General features: G+C 35.2%; 1 long non-coding RNA gene across 1 annotated transcript; it reads left to right on the top strand.

Moving 5' to 3' along the window:
- Window positions 1-11,643: 11,643 nt before the first annotated feature.
- Window positions 11,644-12,391, top strand: LOC127506626 (uncharacterized). The gene is made up of 3 exons (XR_007928096.1): window positions 11,644-11,770; window positions 11,929-12,010; window positions 12,150-12,391. It is a non-coding gene; the product is annotated as an uncharacterized LOC127506626 (long non-coding RNA).
- Window positions 12,392-14,278: the final 1,887 nt, after the last annotated feature.

Below are 14,278 nucleotides of genomic sequence, written 5' to 3'. Positions count from 1 at the left end.
ATTTAAATTATATAATTATTACAATAATATATTATTATATATTTTAACATGATTTTTGGCAAAAATATTTCAGCTATATAAATAAGCTACAGCCTATATAATATCAAAATGTTTGTTAATGTTATTAAGGAACGTTATTCTAATTGAATTATTTCTTGAATTTGTTAAAGTATGTATTACACTGAAAATGTAAACAATTTTAATGAGGGATAATGTTGCTTCATTAACTTCGCAGATTTACTGTGATCATTGCATTATAGAGAGTTAATTAACTTGAAACACAACCCGTTCTCGAGCTCAGGACTAAACACGCTGAACCTTGCCTTTCTCACAGTCTCATACTGGATAACAATGGCGTGTAGTTAAACCTCAATGTGTTTTACAGCTTTGGATTGCCCTGTCTGGGAGGATAAACACCATTGGGTATCAGATTTAATATCAACCTGTATATCTGTATGCTCAGTCCGCCTAAATAGCGTGGTAAAGCGTTTGTGCCCCATGTACGGTGGAATGTGAGCGAGTGTGAATAATTGCGCCACATCCAGGTGTATTTAGTCTGGGTGGCAGACGGGGTTGTAAATTGGTTGGTCTGGTCTTTGGGATATAGTTGTGTTGCTGTAATCCATTTAAAAATCGGAACCAAATATCCAGATGTTATGTGTTTTGACATTCAAGGCCTGTGGGAAAAATTGTCGTTAGTAGAGAGTTTTCTCTGTTTTGATTGTCTACAAATTCTGATTTGATCATCATTTCAGTTTGGGCTTGCAAAACACTTTATCGTTCTGGCAGTTTCCTCATTTCAGAGGATTCTGTCAAAGCCTTGGAAATGTTATAGGTCAATATTACAACTTTGAATGATGCAAAACACAGAAGTGACTTAAACTGCAATATTTTATTGTATTTATATTAAAATACACTAGTGTAATTATATTAGACTATATTGATGACAACCCCTTCAGCCGTGGCTTATTCACAATACAGCACTAGCCTCGAGTACCTTATTGCTTTTATAAAATGGTTACCACACAATACAAATATTAAAGCCAAAAATATGTATCAATGCAACTTTAATGAAGTAAACCATTACTAAAAGCCTTTCTTCTGCCGGGAAAAAAAATAGTCCCTGACCGTGACCAGCAACAGAAGTTACATTATTATACCATTAGATGGCGGCAAAGACTGTCTTTATGAGTGTGTCAGTCAGTAGTGAAGACTTTTACATTGAAAAGACTGAATTGTTGTGAACACGGAACAAGACGCAACTGACTAATGCTTTGACTAGCGCTGTCAGTCACGGGAAAACCCCTTAACTGTTAAAAGGACAAGATAATAAATTTTTTATTATGAACATAGGACTGACCTGAAGGAAAATGCTGGAAGAATGCAGGTAATAAACTCACTCACTCGGTCTCTTTCTCACAATACACTTCTACATAATACAGTAAGCTTCAATGAACAATATCAATTTAGAACATACCGTTTGCGTTGCTAAGAGTGGTTGCTAAGGGTGTTGTGTAGTGATACACAGAACCGTTGGGTGAAGTGGTCATCGTGAATAAAACACAGCTATTGACCAATCAGAATCAAGGACAGGAACTAACCATTTTATAATCTTAGTTAATGTTCATTTCAACATTTACTAATACATTATTAAAATCAAATGTTGTATTTGTTAACATTAGTTGCACTGTAAACTAATGTGAACAAACAATGAACAGCTGGATTTCTATTAACTATGTTAACAAATGAGACCTTATTGTAAAGTTTTACCTGCATTTCTAATATATAAAGAATCCTGCAAGCCCTTTACTATTTTCCCTTTTCTTAAATTGCATAAAACAAGAAATATCGTAATATATCACCTTTCTTGCAATATACCGTATTGTATCATGATACGTATAGTATCGTGATACGTATTGTATTGCCAGATTCTTGGCGATACACTCCCTATTTCTTACACAAAATGGCTTCAAAAAACCATTACTAAAAGCCTTTCTTCTGCCGGGAAAAAAAATAGTCCCTGACCGTGACCAGCAACAGAAGTTACATTATTATACCATTAGATGGCGGCAAAGACTGTCTTTATGAGTGTGTCAGTCAGTAGTGAAGACTTTTACATTGAAAAGACTGAATTGTTGTGAACACGGAACAAGACGCAACTGACTAATGCTTTGACTAGCGCTGTCAGTCACGGGAAAACCCCTTAACTGTTAAAAGGACAAGATAATAAATTTTTTATTATGAACATAGGACTGACCTGAAGGAAAATGCTGGAAGAATGCAGGTAATAAACTCACTCACTCGGTCTCTTTCTCACAATACACTTCTACATAATACAGTAAGCTTCAATGAACAATATCAATTTAGAACATACCGTTTAGAACATACCGTTTCTATTAACTATGTTAACAAATGAGACCTTATTGTAAAGTTTTACCTGCATTTCTAATATATAAAGAATCCTGCAAGCCCTTTACTATTTTCCCTTTTCTTAAATTGCATAAAACAAGAAATATCGTAATATATCACCTTTCTTGCAATATACCGTATTGTATCATGATACGTATAGTATCGTGATACGTATTGTATTGCCAGATTCTTGGCGATACACTCCCTATTTCTTACACAAAATGGCTTCAAAAAACCATTACTAAAAGCCTTTCTTCTGCCGGGAAAAAAAATAGTCCCTGACCGTGACCAGCAACAGAAGTTACATTATTATACCATTAGATGGCGGCAAAGACTGTCTTTATGAGTGTGTCAGTCAGTAGTGAAGACTTTTACATTGAAAAGACTGAATTGTTGTGAACACGGAACAAGACGCAACTGACTAATGCTTTGACTAGCGCTGTCAGTCACGGGAAAACCCCTTAACTGTTAAAAGGACAAGATAATAAATTTTTTATTATGAACATAGGACTGACCTGAAGGAAAATGCTGGAAGAATGCAGGTAATAAACTCACTCACTCGGTCTCTTTCTCACAATACACTTCTACATAATACAGTAAGCTTCAATGAACAATATCAATTTAGAACATACCGTTTGCGTTGCTAAGAGTGGTTGCTAAGGGTGTTGTGTAGTGATACACAGAACCGTTGGGTGAAGTGGTCATCGTGAATAAAACACAGCTATTGACCAATCAGAATCAAGGACAGGAACTAACCATTTTATAATCTTAGTTAATGTTCATTTCAACATTTACTAATACATTATTAAAATCAAATGTTGTATTTGTTAACATTAGTTGCACTGTAAACTAATGTGAACAAACAATGAACAGCTGGATTTCTATTAACTATGTTAACAAATGAGACCTTATTGTAAAGTTTTACCTGCATTTCTAATATATAAAGAATCCTGCAAGCCCTTTACTATTTTCCCTTTTCTTAAATTGCATAAAACAAGAAATATCGTAATATATCACCTTTCTTGCAATATACCGTATTGTATCATGATACGTATAGTATCGTGATACGTATTGTATTGCCAGATTCTTGGCGATACACTCCCTATTTCTTACACAAAATGGCTTCAAAAAACTTCAAAAATGATACTTTTATGTGTTTTGATTTTCAATGTTTTGTCATTTTAAAGCCTGGCCACTTTCAGAAGAAAATCATATGGAATTCAAATGACATGAGGGTGAATAAATGAAAATAAATTTACAGAATGTAAGTTTTAACTTTAAATGCTTTCCGTTGTTTTTTTTTTGTTTTTTTTTAAAAATGCTTAAAATTACATTTTCTGAGACAATTTACATTTTGGTGGAGCAGGGTTTGAAAAAAGTTTGAGACCAGTAGGAAAATTATTTTACTTTGGATTGATTGATTTTAAAATATTAAATGTATTATTTATTATATTATTTATTATAAATCAATCACAATAGTTTTATAAATCATATTATCAGCACAACAATTTGAGCAAAAAGTGGAACTGAAAATGAACATGTTTTAGTACTATATTAATGACAGCAGCACATGATCTTTGAGCAAAATATGATGATCCATAGCTCTTCACTACAAAAAAATGATTTTCTTTCTTAGTATTTTTGTCATTTTCCAGTACAAATATCTAAACATTCTTACATCAAAATAACTAAAATACAGAGCAAGTGTTGTATCTGTTTGGAAATTCTCCTGATCTATGAATTTAATAGTAAAATGAGTTGTCACACTTTTCAACTCTCAGATCTTCCAGTTCATTGCTTTCTCATGAGTTTGCTCTGAATTAGTCCACCACATTGCGTTGTTCTGCAAACAAATCTTTGACCCTAATTAGGGCACCCTCAGTAGCTTCGACAGGTTTGGTTTCTGTGGGACCAACACTTCCAGCTTCTTCCCAATCGCTGCAGCACTGACTTGAGAATCGCTTGTCACAAAGCTCCCTTCCTCTCTGATCTGAGTACAGTTTTCAGAGCACATGCGTTAGCAAACGGAAAAGAGAACTGATCCTAGATCTGTCTTTTCAGTCAAAGGCAGGGAGCCCAGGAAGGGACATGTTCCAACATGCTGTTCCCGCCTGGGTGTTAATCACGTTGGACTGTCCCCACCCTGCCCTGTGCCTGCAGGGGGTCTTTAGAGGGGAGGCTGAATGAGGGGACTTTAGAGAGGTGCCATTAGATTAACTTTCCATATGAGCTCTGGGGTTTTCCCCAAGAACTGCTTTGTTTATGCTAGTTATTTGTGTGTTTTTTAGTCTTCGCAATTATTACCACTGTTATAATACACAGATGACACATTATTTATCATTTGCCCACTGATAATCTTCTGATATTGAATTTTATTGACGTTATCAAGCGCTGTGTCTAAAGATCCCCCCCTCACCCTTGACCTCAGGACTATTGTGCTTTGTTGTTCACTGGAAAGCACAATGACCTTCCTGGACAGGTTACTCTGAAACAGGAAAACCGAACAGGTGGTCTGAACTCTGACTGCCCATCTGCAAAACAAATACAAAACAGCTCAATAAGACCATGAAATACAGAAAAGAAATATTACACAACTAGGCCTGTCAGTTTAATGTGTTAATTTAGTACAATTAAGTATTAAGTGTTTAAAGAAAAAAAAAAAAAAAAAAAAGGCACATTTTATCACAACCTCTGACCCATACACATATTTGTAATAAGGATTTTCGGGCACAGTTTAGATTAGGGTCTAATTACCACTATTATGTAACTATTAACTACTTTAATAGACTTACTGCTTACTAATAGTATTACCAAAAGGTAATTGTTAAGTTTAGGTATTGGGTAGAGTTAAAGGATAAGTTCACTTTGAAATGAAAATTACCCCAAGATTTACTCACCCTCAAGCCATCCTAGGTGTATATGACTTTCTTCTTTCTGATGAACACAGTCGGAGTTATATTAATAAATATCCTGACGCATCCAAGCTTTATAATGTTCAGAACGTAATATCAGAAAGAAGAAGGTCAAATACACGTAGGATGGCTTGAGGGTGAGTAAATCTTGGGGTAATTTTCAAATTGAACTAATCATTTAAGGGAGGTAGAATATGGTCAATAAGGCATTAATATGTGCTTTATAATTACTAATAAACAGCCAATATCTGAGTAATATGCATGTTAATAAGCAACTAGTTAATGGTGAGAATTGGACCCTAAACAAAAGTGTTACCAGAGTTCATATATGATGATTATTCATAATTAATCAGCGGATCATGTAATTCATTTAACTGCATTTCTTAAAAATTATTATTTATTTGTTTGTTTATTTGTTTCCATTTAACAATGATTGGCAGTTCCATGGATAAGAGAACAAGATAAATTATTTTACAATAATAAAGTAAAATGAAATGTTAAAAAAATAATAAATATGATATGCTGATTACACACACACACACACACACACACACACACACACACACACACACACACACACACACACACACACACACACACACACACACAGGTTTGTTTTGCTATCAAAGTAAGGACATTCCATAGGTGTAATGGTTTTTATACTGTACAAACTGTACATTATATCCCCCTACACTACCCCTACCCCTAAACCTACCCACCACAGAAAACATTCTGCATTTTTACATTTTTAATAAAACATTGTTTAGTATGTTTTTAAAGCTATTTTAAATATGAGGACTCATGAAATGTCCTCATATTTCATGTTTATGTCGTATTACCAGTGTAATACCCATGTCATTATACAAATTTGTGTCCTCATAAATCACAAAAACGTGCGCACACACAGGGACTAATGAGTAAATTGATAGACAACAGGTGAACGGGATAACTAATCAATTACATGGGAAAACTGTGTCACAGGGAAACAGGGAAAAGACTGAAACAGGAACAGAACATACGTGTCACAGTAATTCATTTTCCCTCAGTTTCACAGACAAGGCTTAAGCTAGTCATAGAATAAAATGCATGTTTGAGCTGTTTCACAATAATAAAATAAAATACATTATTAAATAAATTATTGTCACAGTTGGCTGATGCGTGATAAGATAGAGCAGGCTCTATTTGCAGCAGTAATGGTTTATTCAAAAACTTAACATAAAGCAAAACCAAACCAATCAAAGAAATGAGCAACAGGTGTTCAACTAATCAAAAAAACATAGAAATAGACAAGGAAATCAAACAGGCGGGTCAGCAAGAAAAAACTAAAACTAAGGGGCCTAACTAAAAACTTTTTATGCATTTTAGATATTCATTTACACGACAGCGGTGTTTTGGCGGCCTGAAAACACAAGCTTTTGAAATCAGTTTCAAAGTGTAAGTTTTTGAAAACGGTACTGTTATCGTCTCCATATAAACTACAAAAACGTGAATTTGTAAAAACGATGAAGTCATGCACATGCGTATTACATGTTCAGTCTTTAGGTGCGTATAGTGCTTGTTTACAAAGTGACATCGCCAACTACTGGCCTGACAATGTGTTTTTAATCATTTTCACGGATCCGTGTGAACGTGTGTATTATGTAAACGTGCCTTAAAACACAGATAAACTAAACATAACCCTGACAATTATATATTCATATATCACTATTACACATACAGATGGACGTTTTGGCTTTCATTTGGCATCTTTCCATTTTGTCATTGTCTTGTGCATTTTTAAGATTCAGAATCAAGTTTAACATGAAAAAAGAGCCCTTGAGATATAAAATGGATAGAATATAATAGATGATTTGATTTTTAGAGTGTGTCTGGCCAACAGTAACTACATATCTTCTAAATAGACGTCGACTAAGATCAAATTCTTTCTGCCTAAAGTGCTCGTAGCAGCTATTGTAGCACATTAAACGTTTCTTTCATAGCACACATCAGACAGGCCTTACTCATTAATCTCAATAGAAATGACGAGAGACATGCCAAGATAGCAAAAATGAATTGTTATTAATTATTCATTGATTATGTTTAGTCTTTGCTTGACAAGGGTCTAGTTAACAGGTGGACTTCATGGAGGGGGTTGTGGGTATGAAATTGGCACTGGTTGCCTCTAAATTACACTTCAGCTTCCTGTGCCTCGACCTCCAGGTCCCCGACCTACAACTGCAATGTATTTCGTGTGACTAACAGCTGTAATTCTCCTATTATCATGCTGTGTTGTCCAACTGTGCTGTAGTTTCAGTTACCAGGAGTCTGCAGACAGGAGCTGGGCCACAGTTCTGGCCCCCGACTGGGGATGAGAGGTTTAAGGTGGGCTTCTGCACTGGGCATTTGTTGCACTCTTTCAAATGTTCATATTAATGACTGTGATTAAGTGGAATAAAAGTTTATTTAAAGGGATAGTTCACCCAAAAATTAACATTCTGTCATCATTTACTCACACTCATGTTGTTTCAAACCTGTATGACTCACTTGTATGTACTACTTGGTTACTTTACTATCCCGTGAGGCCACGGGAAAGGATTGTGAATGGAAATGAAGCGATGCAATTGACGCATTAGTCACATGACAATGACGACATAGCGGATTTAGTACGTCCAGATTTCATTCCTACAGACCATACTATTTTTAACCGTCGCAAAGTAAGTTTCAAACCAAATGTAGTACCCACTATATAGTATTTCGGATGCAGTACGTGACTTTTTAAAAATATATTCTTTATAGGAACTCGGTTATAAGAACTAGCCACCATTTTCCTGGGCTCTGTTTACACCTGGTATTAAGATGCCTTTTTGGTCGATCGGATCACAAGTGGACGACGCTAAATACAGGTATAAACGGGGTCTAAAACGTTTTGAGCTTGTCCATTTTCAACCACTTCCAGAGGTAGTCGAAAACACATTCGATCAGATTGCTTTCGTAGTGTAAATGCTCATGGGGTGGAATGCATTCTAACAGCCACAAAAGACCGCCTACTCTCCACCTACTGACCTAATGCGTAAACTTTATGGGAAGCGCGCTAGCCAGATGGGATTTAAACTTTGTTGGTTGAAGACCCAAGTTTGGTTTGAAGACAAAAAAATGTACCAAGCACAATGTTCTCTCACCATTCCTGATTTCAAACATGCATTCACAGCTTGGGGCTGTCAGAGCGGAAATGAAAGCTGCTCCAAATGTTTTTCCGTCATCTCCATTCATGTTTATATGTAAATTAACCAAGCTTATTTCATCCATTAGATCGAAAGATCTGAAAAAACCCATACATTTACCCGCCCATATAGACCCTTCCCTTGAAGAAATCAGGACAGAAGTGGTTGAAAGTGGACAAAAGAGATGGATTAAAATACCAGGTGTAAATGGGAATGTCTCCCTCGTCAACTTGTGATCTGATCGACCAAAATGCATCTTAATACCAGGTGTAAACTGGGCCCTGCTTGCATGGTTACTTTTTAGAAATGCGAGGTGCCAGTGTTTTGTATGGCATGCATTCGGCCAATCAACGTACACCTACTCTGAAGTAGCTAATTTAGTCCCCCCAAAAGGGGTTCCTATAACTAAAATCATTCCCAGTTCCTGCAGTGTGAATACACCAAAAAGCGGGTACTTCCAACAATAGTTATAGGAACTATGAGTATGCTCCTTCAGTGCGAAAGCCCTTTAGAAACACCCTGGCAGCCCCCCAGAACAGCCTGGTAAAAGTTCTGGCATCTGTGGTTCCATGATGATCCTTTGACATCCATGGAACTTTTCCAATACACAAGAGGTTCTTTTAGTGGAAAAAGGTTCTTCTCACTAAAAAATTATTATTATTTTAAGAACTGTTCGCTGGAAGGTTCTTTGGGCAACCATTTTGGGTTCTTCTATGGCATCACTGCAAAAAAAAAAAAAAAAAACCTTTAGAACATTGTCTTAAAGCAAATAATCTATACATCTAAACTGAATTGATTAAAGTTATATATGCAAACATGTAATTTCTGCCACATTGTTGTAAACAAACACTTGCATGTTGCTTTCTTTATTTCCAACTGTAAACTCTAAAATAAGTATTAGCATATAAGAAACATATATAGATAACATATAAGTGACATATAGATAACATATTAGAATAATCAAACATATTTAGAAAAAAAAAAAAAAAATCCACTTTCAAAATCCACTTCACAATACGGATGTTTACATGCAATAATTTACATTGATACTAATGAATCTGATTTACTAATGAATCTGAATCTGATTGATGAAGTCTGATTTTTGATTCCAAAAAAATTATTTATATGAATCCAAACTTTGCAATCCAATTCACATATTCATTTTCTATGTGCGTTACTTATATTCTGAACAAAACTTCAGCGATTATTTTGTCAATCAGATTCGAAAATAATCAGATTCAAGTATTTTTTTCCTATTGATTGGATTATTTCAGGTCTACACCACCCCTTTCAATCCGATTCGGATCAATCGGCTTGATTAAAGGGATAGTTCACCCAAAAAATGAAAATTCTGTCATCATTTACTCCCCCTCAAGTTGATCCAATTCTGTATACATTTTTTTGTTCTCCTGTACACAAAGGAAGATATTCGGAAGAATGTTTGTAACGAATATCTCGCCCACCATTGACTACTATACTATTATTTTTTTTCCCTACTATGGTACAGATTGTTTGGTTGCATGTAAATAAAGCAATCGTCTCAAAAATCAGTTTCTATATAGGCAGGACACATTTTATAAGTCCTACAAGCCAACTTTCATTGAAACTTTGTTGAACAATTGGAGTCTAAATGGATTACAAAAGCATGAATGTGACAAAGTCATGATCATATCCATGTTTTTTTCTTTGCTGCCAAAAAAAGTGCTAACATTCACCCTTTGTCCCTCCTTCAACTTTATACCCCTCGCTCACTCCAGCCTCTCGGGACAGTGTGAACCGTGACATTACACAGCTTTCTCTCTAATTAACTAGTGACTTTCTCCAAGACATCAATCTGAGTCAGTCTAGCTCCAAACAAAAAAGCTAAAGATCCTCTTAGCTATCAACAGCGAGGACCCGAGAGGTGAAAACGCACTGGAACCTGATGAAAACACCATTTAAATGCTCCGTCTGGCTACTCCATTTTAAGCAGGACATTTTCAACACTTGGAAGGAAAGTGTGAAAAAAATGTTACCTTCTGTGGCACAAGACACATTATAAATAGTCCCATGAGTGTGTTATGGTGTGATGAAGCCCAACCCCTTATTGCTTGTGCTTGAGATTTTGGTATGGTGATAATCACTGAGCTGAACTAATGTGTGAGCAACATGATTCAGGTTTCACTTAGAACGCATTGGTGAATAAGTAGCGGATCTACAAACTTTGGGCACTTTTGTGTCCCTGGGGTTGATCTTTATTAAAATTATTACAATTTTAAAAACATTATTCATTATTCATTAAAAACCGTCACATTAAAACTTCCTTGTGATCATGCCTTCATCACTCATACATTTAAAATCATTATATGTGCAGCATTACAGTGTCATATAGTGTAATAGTTTAGATAAAATATGAGATATGTGATGTGTGAAGAAAATATCACCATCCATAAGCGCAAAATTTTTATTGTGCGTCATTTCCAATACAATTTCCATACTGTTATTTTGTGAAATTATGCAAAAGGAAAATATAATTTAGTTTTGTGTTCTAATGATACATAAAATTCTTAACAAGGCAAAAAAGTTTGCCATTCTTTTTCCAAAAACTTTAAAAATGTCATTTCCACCACAGTCCTTTCCACCACAGAATGCTATCAAATACAAATATATAATTTTAGATGTGTAAATGACACTGTTGTGGAATTACTTTCAGTGGAAAAAAGTGACAGAATTCTCTTGTAATTCACGTGTACACTGTTAGACATTGGTAGTTGACAAATAAACTGAGAAAACTGTGTTTTAATAGTTTATTTTCTAGAAGTCCGTAGTGACAAAAGGGACCATAGTTGTTGAAACACCCCAATACACTTTTACTGAAACGTTCAGTTTTCTCAGAACCTTTCCTAACCAGTCCATTCCAGTTTATTTCAAGACTCTCGTTGGTCCAGTTGGCTTTAAAAAACGGGAAGATTCCTGTTCACCTCGCTTCAAGTTTCTCAGGGTGTCGGGGTCAAGTTGGCCTTCCCATCCAGGAGTTTGATTGATAGTGATGTACCAAAATAAGAACAGTCAAGTCATACTCACATAACATGCATATCAGCAGCTGAGAAAGCCTGTAAGGGGTGGAATCAGGGCTGCGGGGTCAGACACCCGGTTAGGAACCAGACGGGGATGAAGCTTTAATCTTCTAATCTTCTGCTAGTAAATACACTGGCATCAACAAGCTCCAAGTCCAAGATCAGAAAGCAAATGCCTTCATCAAGAAAAATGGTGTATTTTGATTAAAGATTTGGACTTAGGAAAGCAAAAGACACTTGATACTAGTGTTGCATATTACGTTAATTCAAATCATGACAGTTTTTGTTTTATTTATTTATAATTCAAAATAAGTACCTTCAAGCTGAAGTATGTTATTTTGGTGCCATTAGCAGATTTCCTGAACACGCCTTCTGTCTGCCATTGGTCAGCCTAACAGATGGCCCAGCCCCAAACTACTCACCATTGGTGGAGGTAATGGTCTGTTAATTGTCAAAATTATGCACAACTTTAAAATTTTGATTGTGGATAATGAATTTTGAGCACAGATATACTATTTCTACTTTTGCTGTTCTGTTGATCTTTAGATAAACCTAGTCATTCTGTGATTTAGGTGTGGAATTGGATATGCCAAGATGATTCCAGACACTATTTACTCAACTGCTGTGTCCTAACCCTAATGTCTGATTCTTGACATGATCCATGTTAATGCTGACAAATGACCCTCGGAACAGGAAGTTGGAGAAACGCTGACCTGGGGGAGATTTCTGTACATTACAAATTACAATTTATGAATAAATCATCCATAAGTCATTTGTCTTGCAAAGTATGGAAAATGATTGGATCCACTTTATATTTTGTCTTTAACTCCTATGTAATAACATTTAAATGAACCATTTGATGCAATACAATTGTGTACATGCGTTAACATTTGTATCTATATTTAAATTAAATACCTGCATGTAATTAAAGCTGTAATTAGTTTCTGTAATGACATCTATAACCCTTATATATCTTATAACCCGCCCTTAAACCTACCCATACCACCATACCTGTCTCTAAACTTACCTGTATCCCATATTGATAGCAGCAAAAGTGTTTTGCAATACAACATGAACACAATACATTTTTTTTTCCATAAGTACATAGTAGTTAAAGACACCTAATATTAAGTGGGGCTAAATGATATAATCCGGTTGCACTTTATTTTACAGTATGTTTACTTGCATGTACTAACAGGGTACTTATCTAAGAAAGTACTGGATAATATAAGGTAACTACATGCGTTAAAGTTAAGTTTAGAGATAGGTTCAGGGTTAGTACCTAGTTATTACCCAGTTATTGTAATTACTATAAGTACATAGTATGTATTTTTGGAATAGGACTATAAAATAAAGTGCTATAATCCTATAGTTCCCAGTAGAATTTTTTTAGCTAGAAATAATTTTACAGAGGTAGTTCTAAATTCTAAAGATGTTTTCTTAAACACATGAAAAGAAGTTAAAGGAGCAGCTCATACAAAAATATTTTATTTTTTGATGGAAGGAGATATTTTGTAGAATGTTTTGTCCGCTCTATTCCAATTTCAATGGAACTGAATGGAGATTTGTGCTTTTAAGCTCCAAAAAAAAAAAAAAAAAAAAAAAAGGTATCCTGAAAGTAGTTAAAGGGTTAGTTCACCCAAAAATGAAAATTCTGTCATTAATTACTCACCCTCATGTCGTTCCACACCTGTAAGACCTTCGTTCATCTTCGGAACACAAATTAAGACATTTTTGATGAAATCCGAGAGGTATATGACTTGTCCATAGACAGCAATATAACCACCACTTTCAAGGTCCAGAAAGGTACTAAAACAGTCAATGTGACTGCAGTGGTTCGACCTTAATGTTACGAAGCAACGAGAATATTTTTTGTGTGCAAAAACAAAACAAAAAAATGACTTTATTCAACAATTTCTTTTCTTCTGTGTCTTTGTCATACGCTGTTTACGTTCAGTGCTTCCAGGTTCTACCACCAAAAGCCGAATTTACCCTTTAATTCAAATCATGTTCTGTATTCCAGTTTTTCTGAAGCCACACGACAGCTTTGTGTGATAACAGACAGAAATGTCAGTCGTTACCGACAATTTATTTATTTTTTTATTTTTTTTGGAGCTTGACAGCCAGTCCCCATTCACTTTAATTTGTATGAAAAAGAGTTGCATCAATATTCTGCAAAACAATCCCATTTTGCCCTCCACACAACCACACAGGTTTGGAATGACGTGTGTGTAAATGATATCAGAATTGTACTTTTTGAGTGAACTATCCCTTTAAGAAGTCAATTAATTAGGCCACTCTTTCCCAAATGGTTAGCTGAAATTCATTATGGTTTAATCCTGTTTATTAGTAATGTGGATCTGTTAATGACCCTATTAGATTTGAATTCTATCTTCGTCAGTGACAATGTTATTTTAGCTGTTGTGGATTTCATAAAGATTTTTCTCAGCCTAAAATGAAAACACAAATTAAAGTTTCTAATAACTAGTACACTAAAGTATCACATCACACATAGATACATATACATAATGATTAATGCTCTCTTTGAACCCTCTGATATTCCCCTTGATGTTTAGGAATAGCTTTGTGAAGTATGTAACTGTAAAGCCAGTTTTAAAATTGCTGTGAAAAACATGAAAGCTACAGTTTGTTCTGGTTTAGATCTACTTAGGGTGAAATCACATCCAGCATGGTGTAGGTG

Source organism: Ctenopharyngodon idella, chromosome 24, assembly GCF_019924925.1.
Source record: "Ctenopharyngodon idella isolate HZGC_01 chromosome 24, HZGC01, whole genome shotgun sequence".
NCBI lineage: Eukaryota > Metazoa > Chordata > Actinopteri > Cypriniformes > Xenocyprididae > Ctenopharyngodon > Ctenopharyngodon idella.
Note: the sequence above shows the minus strand (reverse complement) of the source record. Positions and strands in the feature narration are given on the sequence as shown.